This window comes from Aedes albopictus, chromosome 3, assembly GCF_035046485.1.
Source record: "Aedes albopictus strain Foshan chromosome 3, AalbF5, whole genome shotgun sequence".
Lineage (NCBI taxonomy): Eukaryota > Metazoa > Arthropoda > Insecta > Diptera > Culicidae > Aedes > Aedes albopictus.
In genome coordinates, this window is record NC_085138.1 from 206975182 (window position 1) to 207002576 (window position 27395).

General features: G+C 40.1%; 1 long non-coding RNA gene across 1 annotated transcript; it reads right to left on the reverse strand.

Moving 5' to 3' along the window:
• Positions 1 to 218: 218 nt before the first annotated feature.
• LOC115256203 (uncharacterized) lies at positions 219 to 27330 on the reverse strand. Its single transcript, XR_003892533.2, has 4 exons — positions 25921 to 27330; positions 21123 to 21325; positions 10558 to 10583; positions 219 to 10495 (listed from the first exon to the last, which is right to left on the reverse strand). It is a non-coding gene; the product is annotated as an uncharacterized LOC115256203 (long non-coding RNA).
• Positions 27331 to 27395: the final 65 nt, after the last annotated feature.

Below are 27395 nucleotides of genomic sequence, written 5' to 3' on the forward strand. Positions count from 1 at the left end.
ATGTCAAGCTAGAACGTCGAACCCTTGTCAAGCTCGTTTTTACGGGTTTCTTCTTCTTTTTTGTATTGATTTTGTGATTTCAGCACCAACATTTCAAAAGCACGTAACTGTTTTTGTAAACAAGAGCGCGATTACTCTTGTTTACAAAAACAATTACGAGCATTTGAAATGTTGGTGCTCAATGATTAAAACAGCAAGAAACCTGCAAGAAACTTTATTTTATTTATTTAAAATAATATAATAATATTTAGGTGAATAAGTAACTTAACATTTATAGATATACCGTGAGGGTCTCGAGAGAAGAGTTGGTAATTCTTTGAGATACAGGGGGGAATGCACATAAAGATTCCACGAATAAACTGGAGATCTTTGGCATTATTAAAAATAATCCTTTTATATCTGAACATTTCTAGAGAATATAATGATTCTTGGGTATACCAAAATGATTCTTAGGATTCCAGAAAACGTAAGCTTGCCATTCTCAGGAAAAGCTGAAGACGTTTGTTCCCGGCCATTTCTATAAACTCCCTCGAGAATTCCTCGAAAATTCTTCCATATTTTCCTCTGGAATTCTTCCAGAAGTTCCTCGGGAGTTCTTCCAGAAGTTCATCGGGAATTCTTCCAGAAGTTCATCGGGAATTCTTCAAGAAGTGTCTCTGGAATTCTTCCTCATATTCCAACGGAATCCTTCCAGAAGTTCTTTGGGAGTTCTTCTAGAAGTTTCTCGGAAATTCTTCCAGATTTTCCTCCGGAATTCATCCATAAGATTCTCGGGAATTATTTCAAAAGCTCCTCGGGAGTTCTTCCAGAAGTTCCTTCAGAATTTTTCCAGAAGTTCCTCGGGAATTCTTCCTCATATTCCGGGAATTCTTCCAGAAGTTCCTCGGGAATAATTTCAAAAGCTCCTCGGGAATCCTTCCAAAATTTCCTCGTGAGTTCTTCCGTAAGTACCTTGGGGATTGTTCCAGCAGTTCCTGAGTTCTTCCAGAAGTTCCTCGAAAATGCTTCCATATTTTCCTCTGGAATTCTTCCATAAAATTCTCGGAAATTATTTCAAAAACTCCTCGGGAGCAATTCCTGAAGTTCCTCGGGAATTCTTCCAGAAGTTTCTCTGGAATTCTTCCAGAAGTTCCTCAAGAATTCTTTCAGAAGTTGTAGGGAATTCTTCTAGGAGTTCCTCGGGAATTCTTCCAGAAGTTCCTCGGGAATTCTTCCAGAAGTTCCTCGGGAATTCTTCCAGGAGTTCCTCGGTAATTCTTCCAGAAGTTCCTCTGGAACTCTTAAAGGAGTTCCTCGGTAATTCTTCCAGAAGTTTCTCGGGAATTCTTCTAGAAGTTCCTCGGGAATTCTTCAAGAAGTTCCTCGGAAATTCTTCCAGAAGTTCCTCGGAAATTCTTCCAGAAGTTCCTCGGAAATTCTTCCAGAAGTTCCTCGGAAATTCTTCCAGAAGTTCCTCGGAAATTCTTCCAGAAGTTCCTCGGAAATTCTTCCAGAAGTTCCTCGGAAATTCTTCCAGAAGTTCCTCGGAAATTCTTCTAGAAGCTCCTCATAAATTCTTGCAGAAGTTCTTCAGCAATTCTTCCTGAAGTTCCTTGGGAATTCTTCCAGAAGTTCCTCAGGAATTCTTCCAGATATTCCTCGGGAATTCTTCCAGAAGTTCTTCAAGAATTATTCCAGAAGTTCCTCGTGAATTTTCCAGATATTCCTCCGAAATTTTTCCAGAAGTTCCTTGGGAATTCTTCCGGAAGTTCCTCGGGAATTCCACCTCATATTCCAACGGAATCCTTCCAGAAGTTCCTCGGTAATTCTTCCAAAACTTCTTTGGGAATTTATCCAGAATTTCCTAGGGAATTCTTCCAAAAGTTCCTCGGGAATTCTTTCGAAAGCTCTTCGGGCATTCTTCTGGAAGTTCCTGGCGAATTCTTCCAGAAGTTCCTCGGGAATTCTTCCAGGAGTTCCTCGGGGATTCTTGCAGAAGTTTTTCGGGAATAATTTCAAAAGCTCCTAGAGAATTCTTCTGGAAGTTCCTCGAGAGTTCTTCCAGAAGTTCCTCGGGTATTCTTCCAGAAGTTCTTCCACAAAATCTTCCACAAGTTCCTTAGTAATTCTTCCATAAGTTCCTCGGGAGTTCTTCAAGAAGTTTTTCGGGAATTCTTCCAGAAGTTTCTCAGGAATTTTTCCAGGAGTTTCTCGGGAGTTCTTCCACAAGTTCCTCTGTGTTACGGTGTTAAAGACTACACCATCGAAAATCTGTATGAACTCCGACACATGCTGTCACCTTCAGGTGCCAGCATGAATACTAGAACGCACATACCAAAGAATAAATAAAATGAGTTGTCTTTAGACTGTGATCCAAACACGACGTATTTTCTATAGCTCCAAATAACCGAAAACTCCAGATATAACAGTGGCTCGAGGATGAAGTACGATTGTATTTTTAGTATTCTAAAATTTGTTTTCACTCGTCTGCGAAATTTGGTGTTTTTTATGTATTTGCGTGCATAAGTCCTAGTGGACATTGTAGTTTTTGTCGTGTTTGGTTGTTTTTTTTTGCCCGCCATAGATGACCGTTGTGCAGTGAAGCTCGTATTTTTTGATCTTTTGTTTTTGCCGTCCAGGAGATTGCGTTAGCATTTTTTTTTTCTTCCCTGGATAGAAGGTTCTATTTTGATTTTTTGACCAGTTTTTTTTTTGTCGAGCATATACAAGTTTTTCCGCAATTGTTGCATTTAAAAACCTATAGAGAAATTTAATTTTTGTGTAACTATACCATAGAATCTACGGGTTATTTTGTATGCTGCGTTTTTGCTATGGCGGCGGATGGCCTTTTCATCACAGTGCTTTTATCAACGGCTTTGTTAGAAAAATAGTGAGGAGAGCAGTATTGGGCTCGCGATCAGCTACTATTGGAGCGCAACCAACAATCAACCTTTCTCGGCACCCGTCGAAGAGAAACATGAATGAGATACACTACTGCAGCTGTTTGTGCGGATCTTCTCATGGCTGTTTCATCGCAGTAACGTTGATCGATGATTCAATGTTCAACCTTGGGAGATTAGTGCTGTTCAACTTCGTCGCGGTAGAAGATGATTACAACGATAGTCAATTTTGTTGTTTTTGTATGCTTTGTTGAACAAAAATACTGTGTTTCTTTTGAGTTCCAGTGAATTGTTTTGTGTAGTTTATTTTCGACTTAAGTGATTAGGTTCCCGTGTATACCTTTATATATTTCTCTGCATTTCACAATAGTTGCTTTGAATTTTATTTTTTAACTGTGTTTGTTAATTTATTTTTGCAACATTATGTTTCATTTTGTATTACTGCTTAATTAGAAAAGCTTTTGATCAGTGTATTTTTATTTTCGGGAAAGAAATAGTTGAAAGCAATGTATATACTAATCACGCGCAATAATTAAAAAGCAAATGTTATAAGTCATCTGCATGTAGGTGATAAATTCACTTTCTGAATGTAAATGACGATTCAATTCGAAATGCTTTAATTATGATCTGAGTAGACAAAGATATAAATTATGTTTATGTTTTTACATTTCGGAATAATGTAATGCTAAAACTCAAGGGGAAAGGAGTTGTTACGGTGTTAAAGACTACACCATCGAAAATCTGTATGAACTCCGACACATGCTGTCACCTTCAGGTGCCAGCATGAATACTAGAACGCACATACCAAAGAATAAATAAAATGAGTTGTCTTTAGACTGTGATCCAAACACGACGTATTTTCTATAGCTCCAAATAACCGAAAACTCCAGATATAACACTCTGGAAATCTTCCAGATGTTTCTCGGGAATTCTTTTCGTAGTTCTTCGGGATTCTTCCAGAAGTTCCAAAGTAATTCTTCTAAGAGTTCCTCGGAAATTCTTCCAGAAGTTCCTGGGTATTCTTTTAGAAATTCATCGGGCATTCTTCCAGTTGTCTATCGGGAATTCTTCCAGAGGTTCCTAGGGAATTCCTCCAGAAGTTCCTCGGAAATTCCTTAAGGAGTTCCTCGAGAATTCTTTCTCGGAAAATAATTAAATAATTCCTAAAAATTCCCAAGGATTCTCAGAAATTCCCAGTCATCTGGGATGTATTCTACGGCAGTGTCGCGAAGCATCAGCGTACAAGTCACAAAAAAGCTGATAAACACCAAACTTCTATCACCCTGTCTCTGCGGTTTCTGATTCGCTCTCTCTACAGTCGCTAACACCAGAAAAGACAGAATCCCATCATAGTCACCCGGTCACCCTTGTTTTGGTACAATCATCCTGACTTGGATACGGCTCATGTGAGTGTCATGACTCTCTCCGTCGCCTCAAGCAGATGCACGCGCAACAGTATGTAAAACTATGCATGTGTATTATCACAAGCACGGTACTACGTCATAAATCCTATTCGTTTTGCATAGCTCAGTTTAAACGCACACATTGAGCGCACCACGCAGTTCGCCCTGGCTACGGCAAACGCTCTCACTTCGCCCGTTATGCATCGTTGCTCAGAGAGATTGATTCTCTAGCAACCCGCCTGAAACATACTCAGCAACTGCTATCGCTGCAAGGCTGCGAAGGGTGGAACCCACAACATGTTTGTCATTCCAGGCATGACATGCTATCTGGTTCGTATCACCTTGGGAAGGGTGACTCCAGAAAGCGGTTCAAGTGATTGTCTCATGATGGTCGCGATTATTCGCAAGACTGTTCTACGGATTAAAGAAAATATTCTCAAGCATTTATGTGAGTCAAAAGCATATAAGAAAATGATTAAATAATTACTGAAAATCCCTCAGGATTCTCAGAAATTCTTATTCATCTGGGATATATCCTACGAATTTAGAAAAAATATTTTCAATCATTTATGTGATTCAAAAGCAACTCGAAAAATATTTGAATAATTCCTGAAAATCCCTTAGGATTCTCAGAAATTCCCAGTCATCTGGGATATCCTTTGAATTTATGAAAATATTCTCATTCATTTATGTGAGGCAAAAGCATCTCGGAAAAGTTTTAAATAATAACTGAAAATTCCTAAGGATTCTCAGAAATACCTAGTCATCTGGGATGTATCCTACGAATTTAAGAAAATATTCTCAATCATTTCCGAGCATCTCGGAAAATATTTGAATAATTGATGAAAATCCCTTAGGATTCTCAGAAATTTCCAGTCATTTAGGATGTATCCTACGAATTTAACCCAAAAAGGGATACCTGGGGTCCATTGGACCCCAGGCGCCTTTCAGAGCTCGTCTTTGGTGGAACACACTCAGCGGGGTGACGAAACTGAGGCCATGAAGGTATCCCTTTTAAGTTAAGAAAATATTGTAAATCATTTATGTGAGTCAAAAGCATCTCGGAAAATATTTGAATAATTCCTGAAAATCCCTAGGGATTCTCAGAAATTCCCAGTCATCTGGGATGTATCCTACGAATTTAAGAAAATATTCTCAATCATTTTTGTGAACCAAAAGCATCCGGAAAATATTTAAATAATTCCTGAAAATCCCTTAGGATTCTCAGAAATTCCCAGTCATCTGGGATGTATTCCACGAATTTAAGAAAATAATCTCAATCATTTATGTGATTCAAAAGCATCTCGGAAAATATTTGAATAATTCCTGAAAATTCCTAAGGATTCTCAGAAAATCCCAGTCATATTGGATGTATTCTACGAATTTAAGAAAACATTCTCAATCATTTATGTGAGTCAAAAGCAACTCGGAAAATATTTGAATAATTCCTGAAAATTCCTACGGATTCTCAGAAATTCTCAGTCATCTGAGATGTATTCTACGAATTTAAGAAAATATTCTCAATCATATGTGATTCAAAAGCATCCTGGAAAATATTGAAATAATTCCAGAAAATCCCTTAGCATTCTCAGAAATTCCCAGTCATCTGGGATGTATCCTACGAATTTAAGAAAATATTCTCAATCATTTATGTGAGGCAAAAGCATCCCGGAAAATATTTGAATAATTCCTGGAAATCCCAAAGGATTCTCAGAAAATCCCAGTCATATGGGATGTATTCTACGAATTTAAGAAAATATTCTCAATCATTTATGTTAGTCAAAAGCATCTCGGAAAATATTTGAATAATTCCTGAAAATTCCTAAGGATTCTCAGAAATTCCCAGTCATCTGGGATGTATCCTACGAAATTAAGAAAATATTCTCATTCATTTATGTGAGGCAAAAGCATCTAAGAAAATATTTAAATAATTCCTGAAAATCCCTAAGGATTCTCAGAAATTCCCAGTCATCTGGGATATATTCTACGAATTTAAGAAAATATTCTCAATCATATGTGATTCAAAAGCATCCCGGAAAATATTGAAATAATTCCTGAAAATTCTTAAGGATTCTCAGAAATTCCTAGTCATCTGGGATGTATCCTACGAATTTAAGAAAGTATTCTCAATCATTTATGAGTCAATAGCATCCCGGAAAATATTTAAATAATTCCTCAAAATCCCTAAGGATTCTCAGAAATTCCTAGCCATGTGGGATTTATTCTACGAATTTAAGAAAATATTCTCAATCATTTATGTGAGTCAAAAGTATATCGGAAAATATTTGAATAATTCCTGAAAATTCCAAAGGATTCTCAGAAATTCCCAGTCATCTGGGATATATTCTACGAATTTAAGAAAATATTCTCATTCATTTATGTGGGGCAAAAGCATCTAAGAAAATATTTGAATAATTCCTGAAAATCCCTAAGGATTCTCAGAAATTCCCAGTCATCTGGGATATATTCTACGAATTTGAGAAAATATTCTCCATCATATGTGATTCAAAAGCATCCCGGAAAATATTGAAATAATTCCTGAAAATTCTTAAGGATTCTCAGAAATTCCTAGTCATGTGGGATGTATCCTACGAATTTAAGAAAGTATTCTCAATCATTTATGAGTCAATAGCATCCCGGAAAATATTTAAATAAAAACTGAAAATCCCTAAGGATTCTCAGAAATTCCTAGCCATCTGGGATGTATCCTACGAATTTAGGAAAATATTCTCAATCTTTTATGTTAGTCAATAGCATCCCGGAAAATATTTCAATAATTCCTGAAAATTCCTAAGGATTCTCAGATATTCCCAGTCATCTGGGATATATTCTACGAATTTAAGAAAATATTCTCATTCATTTATGTGAGGCAAAAGCATTTAAGAATATATTGAAATAATTCCTGAAAATCCCTAAGGATTCTCAGAAATTCCTAACCATGTGGGATTTATTCTACGAATTTAAGAAAATACTCTCAATCATTTATGTGAGTCAAAAGCATCCCGGAAAATATTTGAATAATTCCTGGAAATCCCAAAGGATTCTCAGAAAATCCCAGTCATATGGGATGTATTCTACGAATTTAAGAAAATATTCTCAATCATTTATGTTAGTCAAAAGCATCTCGGAAAATATTTGAATAATTCCTGAAAATTCCTAAGGATTCTCAGAAATTCCCAGTCATCTGGGATGTATCCTACGAATTTAAGAAAATATTCTCATTCATTTATGTGAGGCAAAAGCATCTAAGAAAATATTTAAATAATTCCTGAAAATCCCTAAGGATTCTCAGAAATTCCTAGCCATGTGGGATTTATTCTACGAATTTAAGAAAATATTCTCAATCATTTATGTGAGTCAAAAGTATCTCGGAAAATATTTGAATAATTCCTGAAAATTCCTAAGGATTCTCAGAAGTTCCCAGTCATCTGGGATATATTCTACGAATTTAAGAAAATATTCTCATTCATTTATGTGGGGCAAAAGCATCTAAGAAAATATTTGAATAATTCCTGAAAATCCCTAAGGATTCTCAGAAATTCCCAGTCATCTGGGATATATTCTACGAATTTACGAAAATACTTTCAATCATATGTGATTCAAAAGCATCCCGGAAAATATTGAAATAATTCCTGAAAATTCCTAAAGATTCTCAGAAATTCCTAGTCATTTGGGATGAATCCTACGAATTTAAGAAAATATTCTCAATCATTTATGTTAGTCAATAGCATCCCGGAAAATATTTCAATAATTCCTGAAAATTCCTAAGGATTCTCAGAAATTCCCAGTCATCTGGGATGTATTCTACGAATTGAAGAAAATATTCTCATTTATTTATGTGAGGCAAAAGCATATAAGAAAATATTTAAATAATTCCTGAAAATCCCTAAGGATTCTCAGAAATTCCTAGCCATGTGGGATTTATTCTACGAATTTAAGAAAATACTCTCAATCATTTAGGGCCCATATAGCCGAGGCGGTAAACGCACGGGTATTCAGCATGACCATGCTGAGGGTGACGGATTCGATTCCCGGTCGGTCCAGGATCTTCTCGTAAAGGAAATTTTCTTGACTTCCTTGGGCATAGAGTATCTTCGTGCCTGCCACACGATATACACATGCAAAATGGTCATTGGCAGAGGAAGCTCTCAGTTAATAACTGTGGAAGTGCTCATAGAACACTAAGCTGAGAAGCAGGCTTTGTCCCAGTGAGGACGTTACGCCAAGAAGAAGAAGAAGACTCAATCATTTATGTGAGTCAAAAGCATCTCGGAAAATATTTGAATAATTCCTGAAAATTCGTAAGGATTCTCAGAAATTCCCAGTCATCTGAGATGTATCCTACGAATTTAAGAAAATATTCTCAATCATTTATGTGAGTCAAAAGCATCTCGGAAAATATTTGAATAATTCCTGAAAACTCCTAAGGATTCTCAGAAATTCCCAGTCATCTGAGATGTATCCTACGAATTTAAGAAAATATTCTCAATCATTTATGTTAGTCAATAGCATTCCGGAAAATGTTTCAATAATTCCTGAAAATTCCTAAGGATTCTCAGAAATTCCCAGTCATCTGGGATATATTCTACGAATTTCAGAAAATATTTTCAATCATATGTGATTCAAAAGCATCCCGGAAAATATTGAAATAATTCCAGAAAATCCCTTAGGATTCTCAGAAATTCCCAGTCATCTGGGATGTATCCTACGAATTTAAGAAAATATTCTCAATTATTTATGTTAGTCAATAGCATCTCGGAAAATATTTGAATAATTCCTGAAAATTCCTAAGGATTCTTAGAAATTCCCAGTCATCTGGGATGTATTCTACGAATTTAAGAAAATATGCTCAATCATATGTGATTCGAAAGCATCCCGGAAAATATTGAAATAATTCCTGAAAATTTCTAAGGATTCTCAGAAATTCCTAGTCATCTGGGATGTATCCTACGAATTTAAGAAAATATTCTCTATCATTTATGTTGATCAAAAGCATCCCGGAAAATATTTGAATAATTCCTGGAAATCCCAAAGGATTCTCAGAAAATCCCAGTCATATGGGATGTATTCTACGAATTTAAGAAAATATTCTCAATCATTTATGTGAGTCAAAAGCATCCCGGAAAATATTGAAATAATTCCTGAAAATTCCTATGGATTCTCAGAAATTCATTCTCAATTATTTATGTGAGTCAAAAACATCCCGGAAAAATATTTGAATAATTCCTGAAAATCTCTAACCTCTCTAAGGTGAGATGCGGACTCTGTCTCAATTGGATTGTAACATCAGAAAGAAAAAGTTTTTCAAAATCAGTATTGTGATTCATACTCGGACCAAAAATCTTCTTAATAGTAATATCTATAGATAGTAGAGTAAGTTTACTCTACTATCTATAGTAATATCCTGACCTTAAAATGTTTTAAGTTTAAACATTTTTGAATCTCATTCAAAACTAATAGGGTCTCCAATAAGTCTAGCGTATGACAATATTTATAGACCGCCTATCCGGAAACCGTGGGTTCGATTCCCGCTTCGGTTGGGAAATTTGATCAACTTCTTGGGCAGTGTAATATTGTGCTTACGTCACAATATACACAAAGAGCATGGTTAAAAAGAGGGAGGCCAAGTTCCAGTGGGAACGTATAACAAGAAGGTAGAATAAGTAGTCAAAACTGATTAGGATAATATAGACAATCTATATCAGCATGAATCATCGTATCGGGTCTACCTACTAAACGGCTTGCACATCGGCAACGGTAAGTCCCGCTCATCCGGAGGATCATTCACCGGAGGCTGTTGGTGTTGTTCCTAAAAGGGCTGCTTCCGCTGGTGATGGCCTACCAACCATTTTTTGTTTCGCTCTGTTTGCGACCGCCGTATTCGGAGGAGTTACCCACGAGCCCATCGGCAATAGATCCATTCCGTGACAATTCACACTGGAACCATCAGTCGTCAGCGAACCTATCATGAAACTGCTACACATCAGCGCCAGCAGCCACACCAAACGAACCGCAAAGAATGGTGGTCGATCGGCTGCAACCCAACCGGGACGTCACGTTGTATGATAGCCGGTGGGCGGCGGCCAGCCAGCGTAAAACCCCGGCTGCTGACGCGGTGGAACTTCATCGTCTTTCGGGCGTGGTTCCATTCCGATGAGGTAATTTGTGCTGCCAAGAATACGAACGACTATGTAGCTCCAGATTTGAACGATCCTGCAGCGAGATTGTGGGGAAGAATTGTAATGATCGGAAGTTGTATTATAAAATATACCAACCTGTAGTAAAAACAGCTGATAACTGTCTGTTTGTAATGCTATAATAATTCATGTTCCAATTTGTACACCACTTAAACATTATTTGCCCCGACTAATTCTCAATCTCGTTTTGTGCATTGGAAAAGAACCAACAGAGCGAAAAGCTTATCATGAGCACAAACCCTTAGGCACTCTTCTTTACTCGATGGATCGCTTCTGATCGTTTTCGGTAAAATCAGTTTTAAATATTTTTTGCTCCACTCTCTCTCTCTTGAGTTCCAAGATGATGAGCGCCTACCTGATATTTGCATATTGCGCTTCTAATTTCTGCATAGGGAATGCTGGGTTAGTAGCTGCTATTGAACGTTAAACCTATAGAAATTCTTTGTTCAAATTTATTGCGCAGTAGAGTTTTAAACAATGACTAGGGCGATGAGTCCTCTGAAAGAAGAACATCACTTGAGTCTTGATCTACGATCAGTGCGGATGTGCCTAACTGAAAGTTAATACGACGCTAGTGAAAGTTATTAAGAATCCAAATTGTGATTAAATCAGAACGGAATTAATACGGAAGTGCGAAGATTAGCCAAATTGTGTATCGTATAGGTAAAACTTTTGTAAATTTAAAAGTTTATACTGTGTTAACGATAGTCTTAACCGTTTTATAGTAAGCCTTCCGAGATTGTCATCACACCTGATTGTGTGCTGTAATTAATTTACTGCGGTAAATTTTGAGGTAAGCATGCAACGGATTCTAATACGAAACCAAAATCTCATGAACACGTTATAGGAATAACCCTACAACGTGGGGTTTTTGTTTGGGCTCGGACCATTGACAACCACCAACCGTCGTCGACCACGTGCAACTAGTCCAGGCGTATCCCGGTGCGCCGCTGCGGTGGCTCGTGAGTACTCACTGCAGTGTCGTTCTATCCCAGAATCCGACCGAGTGCTAGAACGCAACCAAGCTGCTCGATATCCGCCGAGGACTCAATTTTGAATTTCGGTGTCAAGCCAAAACGATCACCGACCAGCACCCGACGCCCCTACAGTGGTGCTAGGCGTCGTCATCCCGAGGCGCAAGAGAGCTTTGGACACGCGTCGTGAGAGTACTTTGCGGTCGCTGGACAAATCAAACCAAACGAAAGTGGTAAGTTGCACCCAACTACGTTGGTCGAATCACCCCTCGGTCACGCGGAGAGCCTGAGCACGAGAGCGAAGAGCATCGAGGTGAAGCCACGTCGGGGCCCCGATCATCGCGTCGTTGGAACCTGCCGGCAAGTACTTGCATGCATGAAGAGAGAAGAGTAGCTTTAAGATAGGTAGCCTAGGGAGATCGATTGTGCAAGGAATATTGGAACAATAAAGCTATTTTTAAACCTTGCACTGGGTCCTACATAGGCACAGCTAGGCGATATTTTGCGCTGATTTGAAATCTCTACTGAAGTGATTTGAAATCGTTTTTTTTTCGTAACTTTTAGCTCCATATTTTATGAATTGAGGGGGCCAAAGGCCAAAGAGTTTTTTGAGGTTTACACGGGAGGGATTCGAAAGGTAAGTCGGGTCGTCATTTGGAAGCCAAGAATAGCTGGTGTGTTTGAGCAACTATTAAAACTCGCCCTAGAAGAGGGTCTCAAAGCCGGGACCCAAACAGCATCAGCAGCCTTCCTCGTTGGGGAAGTGGCGCTTAAGCTGCTGTTTGTGATAAGCTCGAGCAGATTCGTTACATTTTGGCGCCCAACGTGGGGCCTGAGAGATGAGAAATTAGACAATTAGAAACAAATTGGAATAAATTTTGAATTTAAAGTGAATTGGAGCTGAAGCATTAATTTAGATTGAATTTGAATAACTTTTTGAATTTGAGATTTGGTTAGAAAATAGTTAAGATTAGTATTACTACAGTTTGTTCTGTGTCTAGCTTTAGTTTTTTCTTTCTTTTTTATTTTTTTTTTTTGCTGTTTGAGTGTTGTATTTTTTCCGACTCCTAAGTTAAGACCATTTGAATTCCATTGAATTTTTTTTCTTAATATACATTTTTCTTTGATTGTTCAATACTATGATGGAAACATATCGCATTTACGCGAAAGATTTGGAGGAGGATGAGGTTGACTATGAGCTGTCCATTCGGGGTTACCCTCTCGAAGGGCCCATGGACACGCGTTACCGTTCCCTACGGTTGGCCTTACGTCAACCCGAAAACGGGGATGCACTTTTGAACACGGAGTACTCGTTGACCGGTGACTTCGTGGTTGTTCCCATTAAACTAAAAGAAATTGAAACTTTGTTAGAGACAGACGATTTAAAGTGTTTTTCGAGACTTGTGCATTACCACAAAAGAGTGCGCCGTTATGTGCCTGAAACAGATGCTCAGCGACGAAATCAGCAGGAGTTGTTGGACGTGATCAATCGGATGATGCTAAAGTATTACAATGTGGATCTGCGAGATGCAGCTGACTTGGTTCCGGTGATGCGTTTGGCAGCAAATCGACCTGAGGCTGCTGGAGCTGCGGCTCGTGGCATGAACATGAGGGATGTGACAGCATCTTTGGCTAAGCAGTTCAATACCGGAAGTAATGCAATCGGTGACGGCGTGGGCGTATCAACCCCAGTAAAAACCCGTATCTCAAATGGATCTCTACCTCCAGTAGGGGAAGAGTTAATCAGTTTTACGGAAGATGGAGGCACCTTATCTTGTCCACAAGGGACTCCAAAGGCAGCAGTGGCTTCGACTGGAGCAGTTCGTAAACAACCAATGGAGGGCGAGGACAGAGGTGAGGACGGCCTCAAAAATGTCGCGGGTGAGGTGCGCGAACCAATGCTACCGGCAAGACGTAGGGAATCTGGAGAAGTTCCGCCGGGGATCGCTTCGCCGAAAGGAGCTGTAGGTGGTGTTCCGGTCAGCCGATTTGAGCCACGGAACCCGTTGAGGCCGATCGAGGTGGATTGCCTGTGGGAGACTCCGGAATTCAAAAGCAGCATTCCGAATACACTGATTCCGCCGAAGCAACGAGTGAGTAGTGAACCGCTTGCTGCAGCACGACAAATGGTGAGCCCCGGAGTTGTTCGTGGGAAACCTGCCCAAGAAAAGATAGATATGAGTGATTTTGTGCACAAATCTGAGATTCGAGGATACATCCAGTCGTACTTGGACCAAGTTTTCACGTCGGAACGTCATTTTCCAGGAAGGATGAACCCACCCGTGGTCGACACGTTGGTTGACAGAATTGCCAACATTGGAATACATCCAGAGGTTTCGCAGATATCCAGAGCGGCCAATCAACGCCCCGAAGTGGATTTTGATCCGCCATTGCAGTTGCCTCGGACGACGCCTATCTATGGTGGACCTGTAAGGAATAACCAACATTCGAACTCAGGTGTACGCGTCGACCCTCCCAGAATGGATCCGGGTTTGATATCTCCTTTTGATAACGGCGGGGAGCCTTCGTATTCCAACGCTAATGTGATTGGAATACCGGATAATCTTGGTGGAAATTGGGCGAATTATTCGTCCCGTAGGAGATTGCCTCATCAGACCTGTAACATAATTGAGAAATGGCCGAAATTTTCGGGTGATTCTAATCCTGTTCCGGTTGTAGATTTCTTGCGTCAGGTAGAAATCCTTAGTCGCTCGTACCAGGTCACCCCAGATGAGTTGCGGATGCATGCTCATTTGCTATTTAAAGATGACGCCTATGTATGGTTTACGGCCTACGAGAGTCAACTAGCGACATGGGACATGCTGTTAATCTACCTGAAAATGCGCTATGACAATCCGAACAGAGACCGATTTATCCGGGAAGAAATGAGGAATCGTAAGCAACGGCCAAACGAATTGTTCAGCGCCTATTTGACGGATTTGGAGGCCATGTCGCAAAGGATGACCCGCAAGATGACCAGGGAGGAGAAATTCGATATCGTTGTAGAGAATATGAAAATCTCCTACAAGCGAAGACTGGCATTAGAGCCGGTCAATTCAATTGAACATTTAGCTCAATTGTGTTACCGATTCGACGCATTAGAAGCCAACTTGTATGCGCCGCGGAGTGTGATGAAGCCAGCTCTCAATGCTATCGACTGCGACGAAGAGTATGATAAAGATTCGGGGGACGACGAAGAAGCGTGTTTGCTGGCACTACAACCGAAAAACCTCCGCAAGAGAAATACTAACGGTCCTAAGGACAAAAGCGAAAAAGAAAACAGTCAGCTACTTTGCTGGAATTGCCGCCAGAGTGGACACATGTGGCGAGACTGCAATCGCAAGAAAGGCATTTTCTGCCACATTTGTGGAGCACCTGAAACGACTGCATACCGGTGTCCCGAAAACCATAATTTGCGACCTCGAGATTCGTCGCCCGAGGTACCAAAAAACGAGTAATGTCAGGGATTCCCGGGAACAGATCCCCTGAAAGAATCGTAGATGAAGTTCCCATTCGACCGTTTAAGTTATTCAACCACATATACGATATCAACACCTGTTTCAGACGTTGTCCGCACCTTCGAGTAAAAATTTTTGAGGAAGAAGTCGAAGGACTGGCCGATACGGGAGCAGGAGTAACCATCATCAATTCAGTCAGCCTGATCAACAAACTTGGCTTGAAAATTCACCAGTGTAACTTGCGAATAAAAACAGCGGATAGTACGGAATACACGTGCCTTGGGTACGTGAATATCCCTTACACCTACGGAACAAGAACGTGCGTGGTACCCACGATCGTAGTACCGGAGGTTTCTAAATTGCTGATTTTGGGAGTAGACTTTTTAGACACCTTTGACTTCAAGCTGATGATCGCTGAGGACACAAGCAGTCAGAATTCCGGCAACCCTCTGTCCCAGACCACGGAGGATTGTCAAACACCCCTAATGATAGCCGAGGATTTCTTTTCAGACGATGATCAAGCGTTATGTTTTCAGATTGAACCATTTAACCAGAAACATCCTGAAGAATCTCGGGAGACAGACGAGAGCTTAGAAATGCCCACGGTAGAAATACCTACGTCAACAGTGCAGTCACCTAAGGATATCGATACTGAACACCATTTGACGGACGATCAGCGACAGATGTTGTTTGAGGCAGTTATACGGCTTCCTGCAACTGCAGAAGGAAGTCTCGGACGAACAACAATTCTAAAACATCCAATAGAGCTTCTACCGGGAACACAGCCGCGGAGGTTACCCATGTATAAGTGGTCACCAATCGTCGAGAAGGTCATTGATGAAGAAGTTGAGCGAATGCAGAAACTCGGAGTAGTCGAAGAGTGCTCTGGACCCGTAGAATTTTTGAATCCGCTTCTTCCCATTAAAAAGGCTAATGGAAAATGGAGAATCTGTCTTGATTCACGTCGGCTTAATTCGTGTACGAAGCGTGACGATTTTCCATTCCCTAATATGACGGGAATTCTGCAACGAATTCAAAAATCTCGCTACTTTTCAGTCATTGACCTGTCTGAATCATATTATCAGGTCAGCCTTACGAATTCGGCAAAGGACAAAACAGCCTTCCGTACCAACAAAGGGCTGTTTCGATTCGTAGTGATGCCGTTTGGGCTGACGAACGCGCCCGCTACCATGGCAAGGCTTATGACAAAGGTGCTAGGCCACGATTTGGAGCCCTTCGTATACGTGTACCTAGACGACATCATAATCACGTCTCTCTCGTTTGAACACCACTGCGAACTCATAAGGAAGGTAGCCGAACGCTTGAAAACCGCTGGCCTCACCATAAACCTGCAAAAGTCCAAGTTTTGTCAACGAAGGATTCGGTATTTGGGATACGTATTGTCCGAAGAAGGTTTGTCCATGGATGCCTCAAAGATTCAGCCCATCTTGGACTACGAGCAGCCGAAATCGGTGAAAGATGTTCGACGATTGTTAGGACTAGGAGCGTTCTATCAGAAGTTCATAAAGAATTACTCGGATATTGCCACCCCGATTTCTGATTTACTCAAGGGTAAACGTAAAAAGTTTGTGTGGACGCAAGAGGCCAATGAAGCTTTCGAAAAATTAAAGAGCGCGTTGATTTCAGCTCCAGTGCTCGCCAATGCCGATTTTTCAGCGACTTTTATCATTGAAACGGATTCATCAGACTTGGCCGTCGGGGCCGTATTAACCCAAGAACTGGATGGGGATCGACGTCCGATTGCGTACTACTCTAAGAAATTGTCGAGTACCCAGAAACGATATAGCGCCACTGAGCGGGAATGCTTAGCGGTTCTCCTCGCCATCGAAAACTTCAAGCATTTTGTGGAAGGAAGTCGGTTTATCGTGAGGACCGATGCGATGAGCTTGACATTCCTCCAGACAATGTCCATCGAATCGAGATCTCCTCGTATTGCCCGATGGGCGCTCAAGTTATCTAAGTACGACCTGGCTCTGCAATACCGAAAGGGATCGGAGAATGTACCTGCTGATGCGTTATCACGATGCGTTACCTCAATTGAAAGTGAATTGGCCGACCCGTACGTTGAGGATCTCAAGAGGCAAATCGAACGTTACCCAGAACGCTACAGCGATTTTAAGATCGTAAACGGAAATGTTTTCAAGTATGTCTCCAATTCAACGATACCGGAGGATCCAAACTTTCGTTGGAAAATGCTCGTCCCTAAGGCGCATCGATCCAAGATCATTGAGGAAGTACATCGGGAAGCCCATCTTGGCTATTTGAAGACATTAGCAAAAATTCGAGAACGATGGTACTGGCCGAAAATGAGCAGCGACGTTAAACGATTTTGCTTGGCCTGTGAGGTATGCAAAGAATCCAAAATACCAAACATTAACACTAGACCGGTCTGCGGAAAGCCTAAAGAATGTGCCAGACCGTGGGAAATGGTTTCTATAGATTTCTTAGGCCCGTACCCTAGATCAAAACGGGGAAATGTTTGGTTACTGGTGGTGTGTGATTTTTTCTCTAAGTTTGTACTGATACAGTGTATGAAAAACGCTACTGCACCAGCTGTATGCACTTTCCTCGAGACGATGGTTTTCACCCTATTCGGAGCTCCGTCCATATGCATCTCTGACAATGCGCAAGTTTTTAAATCAGAACTGTTCAGAAAGCTCTTGCTAAAGTATGGCAATCATTGGAACTTGGCCGTCTACCATCCGAGCCCGAATCCGGTTGAACGTGTAAATCGCGTGATTGTAACAGCGATTCGATGCACAATGAACAAGCGAGTAAACCACCGAGATTGGGACGAATCCATCAACACCATAGCCATGGCCATCTGTACTAGTGTACACGACAGTACAGGATTCTCCCCGTATTTCATTAATTTTGGACGAAATATGATTAGCAATGGACATGAGTACGATAGCCTACGACACCTGAATCCAGAAACGGAACGTGATGAAAAAGAACTAAGTGCAGAAACTCAACGCCTTTATGAAATTGTGCGAAACAATTTGCATAAAGCATACGAGAAGTACTCTAAACCGTACAATTTGCGAGCAAACTATCGGCACCATTTCCTAGTAGGAGATATCGTCTATAAAAAGAACATCCACCTCTCCGACAAGGCCAAACACTTTGTTGGTAAATTTAGCAACAAGTTCTCCAAAGCACAAGTTCATGAGAAAATTGGCACCAATACCTATGTCCTGAAAGATATGCAGGGCCGTAGGATTCCAGGAGCCTTTCATGGTTCCTTCCTTAAACGAGCATAAATAACTTCAGCTATGACTGCATTCAGACCGAAGAATGCATATACAAATGGAACAACAAAACCAAAACAAAATACACATAGTGGTGCATCGGTTTCGTCACGACTTGAGAAGTCCTCTGGTTGCCTCAGTCGTTGACCCAATGTTCATTGACCTTCACGCAGCAATGCAGTGTTATTGCAATGAATCATCTTCCTTAACTCCAATCAATCCCAGAGCTATGAAAGAGTCATTCAGACTCAAACCATTGATTATCATCACTAGAAACACTCTTAGAGGTTGCATTTGTCGGATCTAGTTGAGCGTAAAACCAGAAACATGTATAAAACCTCCTAGATATCGAAACCCGTTCCATCGTAGATATACAAATCACACAATTTTAACCTCTTTTGCAAACCAAAACATCCACTCGGTCAGTTTTTTGGCTTGTTTCATTTCCATTTCAATTGTTAACCATCATCCGTTTCCAAATTTTTCAATAGCGTAGAGTCCATAACAATATCCATCAATTCCGTACCTTTGAAACCCGTAGTAGATGAAATTCTGTAAATAAAATCACCATTAGTTGCTATCACATGCCTGACTTTTTACCAATCCTTCATTCTAGCTTTGCCGTAGATCTTTTTGTTCACAAATCCATTGTTCATATACCCATCCATTTAATGACAGTTTATTGGCAGTGCGATGTTTTGTAGTTTCGATTATCGGTAGGTAGTTTTCAGTAACGGCTACCATGACGGTACCGTCGCTTAAGCGTTCGTTCGTTTTTATAGGTTCAAATAAGGAATGTATGAATAGAATTTTGAGTTGAAATGTTTTGCTAACTGCCCAGTAATTGGTAGAATTCTCAGATTTCTCTGAGGTTATAATAAGTTATGAAAAGAAAAAAAAAAATATTTCCAAATATTTTTGGAGTCAGTCGGTTATTTTGGTTGGTAGGATTAAGTGAAGTTTCCAAATATTTTTGGAGTTAATTGGAGTCTTAGTTAGTTAGAAGTAGGTTAGCAAAAATATATGGAAGTTGGCAAAACATAGGTTTGATACTGGATTAGAATTATGAATGGAATTTATTGTAAAGAGATTAAGACACAGAACAAAATTGTAGGATTAAGTTTGTTTTAGAATTCAGTAAATGAATCCAAGTATAAAAGAAATTAATCATATTAACTTAAATAATATAAAAAAAAAACTTTGTATAATAAAAATTTTGAAATAATAATTTCAAAATTTTTATTTTTGTTAGCATGGACGAGAATGTAATGCTATAATAATTCATGTTCCAATTTGTACACCACTTAAACATTATTTGCCCCGACTAATTCTCAATCTCGTTTTGTGCATTGGAAAAGAACCAACAGAGCGAAAAGCTTATCATGAGCACAAACCCTTAGGCACTCTTCTTTACTCGATGGATCGCTTCTGATCGTTTTCGGTAAAATCAGTTTTAAATATTTTTTGCTCCACTCTCTCTCTCTTGAGTTCCAAGATGATGAGCGCCTACCTGATATTTGCATATTGCGCTTCTAATTTCTGCATAGGGAATGCTGGGTTAGTAGCTGCTATTGAACGTTAAACCTATAGAAATTCTTTGTTCAAATTTATTGCGCAGTAGAGTTTTAAACAATGACTAGGGCGATGAGTCCTCTGAAAGAAGAACATCACTTGAGTCTTGATCTACGATCAGTGCGGATGTGCCTAACTGAAAGTTAATACGACGCTAGTGAAAGTTATTAAGAATCCAAATTGTGATTAAATCAGAACGGAATTAATACGGAAGTGCGAAGATTAGCCAAATTGTGTATCGTATAGGTAAAACTTTTGTAAATTTAAAAGTTTATACTGTGTTAACGATAGTCTTAACCGTTTTATAGTAAGCCTTCCGAGATTGTCATCACACCTGATTGTGTGCTGTAATTAATTTACTGCGGTAAATTTTGAGGTAAGCATGCAACGGATTCTAATACGAAACCAAAATCTCATGAACACGTTATAGGAATAACCCTACAACGTGGGGTTTTTGTTTGGGCTCGGACCATTGACAACCACCAACCGTCGTCGACCACGTGCAACTAGTCCAGGCGTATCCCGGTGCGCCGCTGCGGTGGCTCGTGAGTACTCACTGCAGTGTCGTTCTATCCCAGAATCTGACCGAGTGCTAGAACGCAACCAAGCTGCTCGATATCCGCCGAGGACTCAATTTTGAATTTCGGTGTCAAGCCAAAACGATCACCGACCAGCACCCGACGCCCCTACAGTGGTGCTAGGCGTCGTCATCCCGAGGCGCAAGAGAGCTTTGGACACGCGTCGTGAGAGTACTTTGCGGTCGCTGGACAAATCAAACCAAACGAAAGTGGTAAGTTGCACCCAACTACGTTGGTCGAATCACCCCTCGGTCACGCGGAGAGCCTGAGCACGAGAGCGAAGAGCATCGAGGTGAAGCCACGTCGGGGCCCCGATCATCGCGTCGTTGGAACCTGCCGGCAAGTACTTGCATGCATGAAGAGAGAAGAGTAGCTTTAAGATAGGTAGCCTAGGGAGATCGATTGTGCAAGGAATATTGGAACAATAAAGCTATTTTTAAACCTTGCACTGGGTCCTACATAGGCACAGCTAGGCGATATTTTGCGCTGATTTGAAATCTCTACTGAAGTGATTTGTAATCGGTTTTTTTTCGTAACTTTTAGCTCCATATTTTATGAATTGAGGGGGCCAAAGGCCAAAGAGTTTTTTGAGGTTTACACGGGAGGGATTCGAAAGGTAAGTCGGGTCGTCATTTGGAAGCCAAGAATAGCTGGTGTGTTTGAGCAACTATTAAAACTCGCACTAGAAGAGGGTCTCAAAGCCGGGACCCAAACAGCATCAGCAGCCTTCCTCGTTGGGGAAGTGGCGCTTAAGCTGCTGTTTGTGATAAGCTCGAGCAGATTCGTTACATGTTGAACTCGGTATTTCCAGAACGTTCCAGAGTATTTCCGGATTTGTTTCGGAGCGCTCCGTGGGCATCAGCAGGCTGGCAAAACAAGACCGAAGACGACGGGGATAATGTTTGCTGCTGCAATGTTTTCGTTTTTCCTCGAGCTGCTCCCGGATTTGGTGAGTCCCGTTCATCCGGAGGATCGTTGGTTGGTTGGAGGCACTGCAATCAACCGGGATTTCTTCTTTTTCTTCTATTTTTCACCCGTTAATCCGCGGAGGCACTTTAATTATTGCAGAGTACATCTCAAATTGGACTATCACACTTTTTTTGGTACGCCTAAAAAGTGTGATAGAAGTGCACATTTGCCTCGGATCGTCTCGACGTCTTCGGTGCACTTATTCCTCCATTTACAAGGAATAAGTGCACCGAAGACCTAATTTCGATCCGACGTATCCCTGTGCTGCAATCACACTTTGAAGGTGTGTGCACACTATTGTGTCAGTCCAATTTGGGGTGCAGTCAGCAATATTGCAGACTACATCTCAAATTGGACTATCACACTTTTTTTGGTACGCCTAAAAAGTGTGATAAAAGTGCACATTTGCATCGGATCGTCTCGACGTCTTCGGTGCACTTATTCCTCCATTTACAAGGGGCCCATATAGCCGAGGCGGTAAACGCACGGGTATTCAGCATGACCATGCTGAGGGTGACGGGTTCGATTCCCGGTCGGTCCAGGATCTTTTCGTAAAAAGGAAATTTCCTTGACTTCCTTGGGCATAGAGTATCTTCGTGCCTGCCACACAATATACACATGCAAAATGGTCATTGGCAGAGGAAGCTCTCAGTTAAAAACTGTGGAAGTGCTCATTGAACACTAAGCTGAGAAGCAGGCTTTGTCCCAGTGAGGACGTTACGCCAAGAAGAGAGAGAAGTGCACCGAAGACCTCAACTCGATCCGACGTGTCCTTGCGCTGCAATCACACTTTGAAGGTGTGTGCACACTATTGTGTCAGTCCAATTTGGGGTGCAGTCAGCAATATTGCACTTATAATTAATAATTCAAGCATAATTTTTCAAATCGACGTATCTAACTTTTTCACTGATCTGAGTAAATTCATGGTCAATGTTGACGACCATTTCACTAAAATAGTTTTCTATAAAAAGACTTTTCATAAGTTTTTTCGTGCTTAACATCACCAGGGATATAGCACGCACTAGGTAAGAAACAAAACCTACTCATTCCATATCATTTTCACAATGAATTTTGATAAAAATACACATACACCGGGTTGGTTAGAGATACGTCATGCCAGATACGTCGCTTTTATATGGTGCCAGTTTGGTGTATCTGTTCCTTTTGATTTTGGCTAGATACGTCGTTTGGTTTTCTCATATATCAAAACGGTGTATCTATCAGTAAAGTTGTAAACATCAAAATAGTTAGATACGTCGTTTCGAATAATATGCTTAGTTAAACAAATTAAGCAATAAATCATCAAACAGTGATATGGATTCTTCAATTTGCTTTATGAATCATGCATGCAGCAGTTAACCCGGATTTGTTTACATTCTCGAGTTACGTCGGATTGAAAAGTTATGCTTGAATTAATTACGCACTATGCGCGTGGCCCAAGCAGACAAAATTTTATTTTGTTTTCATTCTAGGCAGCAGCCGACGGGAAGACCACGACCTAGGACCACGACGAACAAAAAGGAACAATGAAAATCGAACTGTCAAATCCTAGTTCGAATTTTGAACGAGTGAGAGATCAGATGAAGTTCTCTTTCTCTCACACGCCGCAAAGGCAAATGTCAAAATGATCGAAGCTTGACGGTTTGACTTTCCGTCGATATATTCGGCACTGGGTTGGTTTTCTTCGTGAATAAATCTGGAGCTCGATTTGAATAGGTCGTATGTGCTTTTGGCGATATAAAATTCGATCAGTTTATTTTAGTCATTGTAGCAATATGGCAGATATTCTGCAAACTTTTAATGATGCAACAGAAAGCCTGTTTTGTGAAGATTCTGCTGTCTGTATAAACTTTGCTCAATTTCAACTGTTTTCGCTATAATAAGCGAATCCAACTGATCGAATTTTTAATCGACAAAAGCACATACGACCTATTCAAATCGAGCTCCAGATTTGCACGATCGTCGCGAAATCCTTGCAAAGCTCAATAATAAACTGTTAACAATGCCAATACTTCCTGTTTGGTGGGTAATTTACATCAGAATTGCCTCACCAGGAGGCGCAAATGTAGCTGCAAAGATCACACATAGAGGAGACTTTTGAACCATATTCCAAAATGTAATATACTTTTGTTACGTTGATGTCTCGATCGAGAAAATATTCGGAATTGATGTCTTCGACGGAATTATTCATATGAATGTAAGTTTTCAATTTCAATTAACTCTGATTTGAAATTAATACAGGGAATCTTTCAATGATTCTCCAAAGGTTCCTCCAGGGCTTCATCTTGAAACTAGAAAATGCACTTGGAATCCGCATTTTTTTTCCAGAAATTCCTCCCGGGATTCATTTAAGAATTTGTACCAGTACAAATTCCTCCCGGGGTTCCTCTAAGAAATCCTTCGGGGTTCTTCCAGGAACCTCCCGCGTTCCCTACAGGAATTCCTGCTGAGACTCCTCTTGGAATTTCTCCTGGGATTCTTCTAAGATTTTCTCCTAACATTCTCCCAGGAATTCTTACAGGAATTCCATCTGGGATTGCTCTAGGAATGCCTCTCAGCATTCTTCTAGGAATTTCTCCCGAGATTCTTCTAAAATATAAACTGTACATAACAATTTCATCACTCAATTATGTATCCGTAAGCCTGTCAATTCTATAGTGTCTATATATTTTAGCCCCATGCCTGCCAAAAACTTTGCCGTAGACACCATCTCTGTAAATAATAAGTATTCCGATGTACAACAGATATAAAATGTAAAAAATTGTTCGTTAGCATCAGCCTATGTCAAAGTTCCGAATCAAATAAATATTTGGCCTCCCGAACAACACTAACTTTCTAAGTAATCAGAATCCTGAGATACCGTCAGTGTACCAGTAGCCGTTCGTGTTCCAATAGCCGCTCACCGTCTTGAAAATGATGTTTATTGGCAAAAATATGCATGATTGTCTTCATCCGTGTATAATTCGCAACTCATATTTTGAATATCCGTGGAAAAAAGATTGTATTTTTACAGGGAACTTAATTTTCTACACTCGTGAGCGGCTATTGGAACACGAGCGGCTACTGGTACACTGAGGGTATATGAGATACAAAATTTGTATACTCACTAGCGCCCCTTCACCAATCAAACAGCTTTGCCGAAGACACCAACATCATAAGTAATCAGGATCTTGCGATATATGATATGTTATTTTATCAATGATATGTCTGTTTGTCTGTGATGTCTCTTTGGGTTCATTCAAATAATACGTAACGCAAAATTTGACAATTTCAGAACTCCTCGCTACTCCACGTAACAACTTTTGTGTGGTAAATTATGTTTTTTTCATAAAGTGTAACACAGCGCTAGACTCTCTCGCTACCCCTTGCGTTACGTAATATTTGAACGAACCCTTTTGAGCTGCCGGACATTTATGTCTACCCATTTACAGAAGTGTGATTTATTCTTTTGTTATGTGCGTCTTGTCCGCTTGCTTTGGTACGTTACATCCCATTGATTAGGGGCGTTTTGGAATGCTCTCTAGCGCCAACTATCGGATATTTCCTAAAATAAATTGTTCATCACTAGATAGGCCTTGACTTACTGAACACCTTTGCTGACAACATCAACCTTTTAAAAAGTAAGGATCACGAGATACGCGAGAATATATGTTGGGGTCCATTGGACCCCAGGGTCCCAAAACGGACCTTTTTTTAAGGTATCCTTTTGAGGGATAACATGCAACTTACACCAGTTGTAAGAATTTAAATTCTTTTTAAATCTTCGTTCATATTCAGAATCCGCAAACTTAGATTGTACAATAATTTCCCAATCTTAGAATGTTATGTCATTGGTTGATCAACTTCACCCTGGATTGAATGTTTTGGTTATTAGAACTTTTTTTTTACAAAATGTAATAATTCCTTGTTAGATTTTTGTTTACGGAACTTGATGCAGGTCCACTCACTGCATGTTTTGAAAATATTTGTTAAGAATCATATGCATTGTACCTGAGTTTATTGAAAAGAATAGAGGACAATTGATCAACTTGCCCCCAGAATACAGTACTAGCATGTCACGCTTCTGAGATATAACTCTATTGACATGGAAAAATGCACGATTTTGATATGATTACGATCCTTAGCTTTGAAAGAAGTAGTTACGCTCTTTCAAAATGTTGGAGCCGATTTGTTTGAATATGCACCGTGCAATATTTATCGGAACATATTCAATTTCCGATATCAACATAACTTTGCATATTGATATCGAAGAACAAAGATTAGTCACGACACTCCTTTACCGTTCTGTTCGGTATCGTTGGGTGATGCTGAGTAAAGGTGTTCTGATATCTCATATGACAGGAGCAATGTTTTGGTTTTGCTCGAATTACAAAAAAATAAAATGAAACCAAGGATGGTCCACTGCACGAATTTATTTTAGCCTGCTTACTCTCACGCGAAATTTGACGTTTGAGCGGTGTCGGCACCGCTCAAACGTCAAATTTCGCGTGAGAGTATGCAGGCCAGCATAAATTCGTGCAGTGGACCATAAATCAAGACGGTTACTCCTTGGATTTCTCCGAGCTCGAAATTACAATGGAAAATGGTTCCTATAGGTCCGGATTAGGCCACATCTCACCGGATTGCTCCCCGGGACAGCAACATCAGTAGAAATACATATTGGTAGGTATTCTGGTCATTTTATTGGCAGTAGGACGCCACCGCCGTGTTGCGTTATTTCCGTTCACCGGCAAAACTCACTCCGTTCGGGAACCCTGTGAAAGATCCGAACTTTAATTGATTATAATTATGTTTTATTTGATTAATTATGGTTTCTCAATATGATGTTTATTCAGTTCGTCAAAGCCGGATACATTTTTTAATAATTCTGTTGTGGCTTTGGAAAGTGCTAAAGGCTAGTAATTTTTTGGGTATTTGAATGCATTTGGCCACCCATAATCATTGTAATACCGTGTGACTCAGTAAGTAACTATATAAACATAACATCTCCCAGTTCCTATGAATGTAAGTTCAATTCCCAATTTAGGAAATGATTACAAAAAAAATCATAATAAACATGAACAGGAAGAGTGGGTGGTGGGTGAGGTGGCTTTTTTTAGCTTTTTTGAATGATTATGACAGCTCGGTAAAGTAGAACCCACTATTTTTAATAGGGTCAAGTGGGGTAAAATGCCATTTTTCAAACTTTCATCGTTTTCAATGATAATTAGCCTCATTTGTTAGGTTTCCAAAGTGGTAACAGCAACTAGACAATATTTGCTCGATACCTCAGCAAAAATATTCACAAAACTATTACATTTTCATCGATTTTCAGCGATTTTAAAAACTGATTCGTAAAACGGAAGTGGTGCAAAACGACCATCTGCCATGGGGTAAGATGCCACTTCATGAAAACATTCAAAAATTACGTCCATCAGTTTTCGGGCATTTCCGACTCATTTTCCCCCCTCTGTCCCGTTTTTTTCGTATACTCAATAAATGGTGTATAACCCCCCTCCCCGCAAAACGATAATCGTAATATTTGAATGACCCCTAACATGGAAAGCTTAGACATCAACAACCATGCGTCTCCATGCGTGCCTCAATCTCGTTGGAAACACTTGGCTGGTAATAAATTCATCAGAAAACCTTAATTCCAAGCACGAAAAACCGGAAGTTGCCAATTTTCATTGGGAAATCAAAGGATTTTTCGTGGGTTTGGTGGCCTAGCTTCTAGAAGAATGTTTGATGCAAACATATCTTGACACCATTTACCTATTGCAATGATCAAGTCCCATCCAGGAATGATTTTATGAGTTGGGCCATTTTACCCCATCTTGGCATTTTGGGCTTTGTTCCCCTATCGATGTGTCGTCAAAAATATTTATCAATCGATATCGAAGTAACTTGGTTGTTATTTAAATTTCTTTATGAAACGATGTCGATCGCTATCGATTTTCGGTATGAACGTCTTTAAAGGTCGTTACATATAAAGAAATGTAAAGATTTTTAAAGAAATGGTTGATCGGGCCGGGGTTACATTGAAATTCCTAAAGGACATTCCTAAAGAAAATTCCTAAAGGACGTTCCTAAAGAAAATTCCTAAAGGAAATT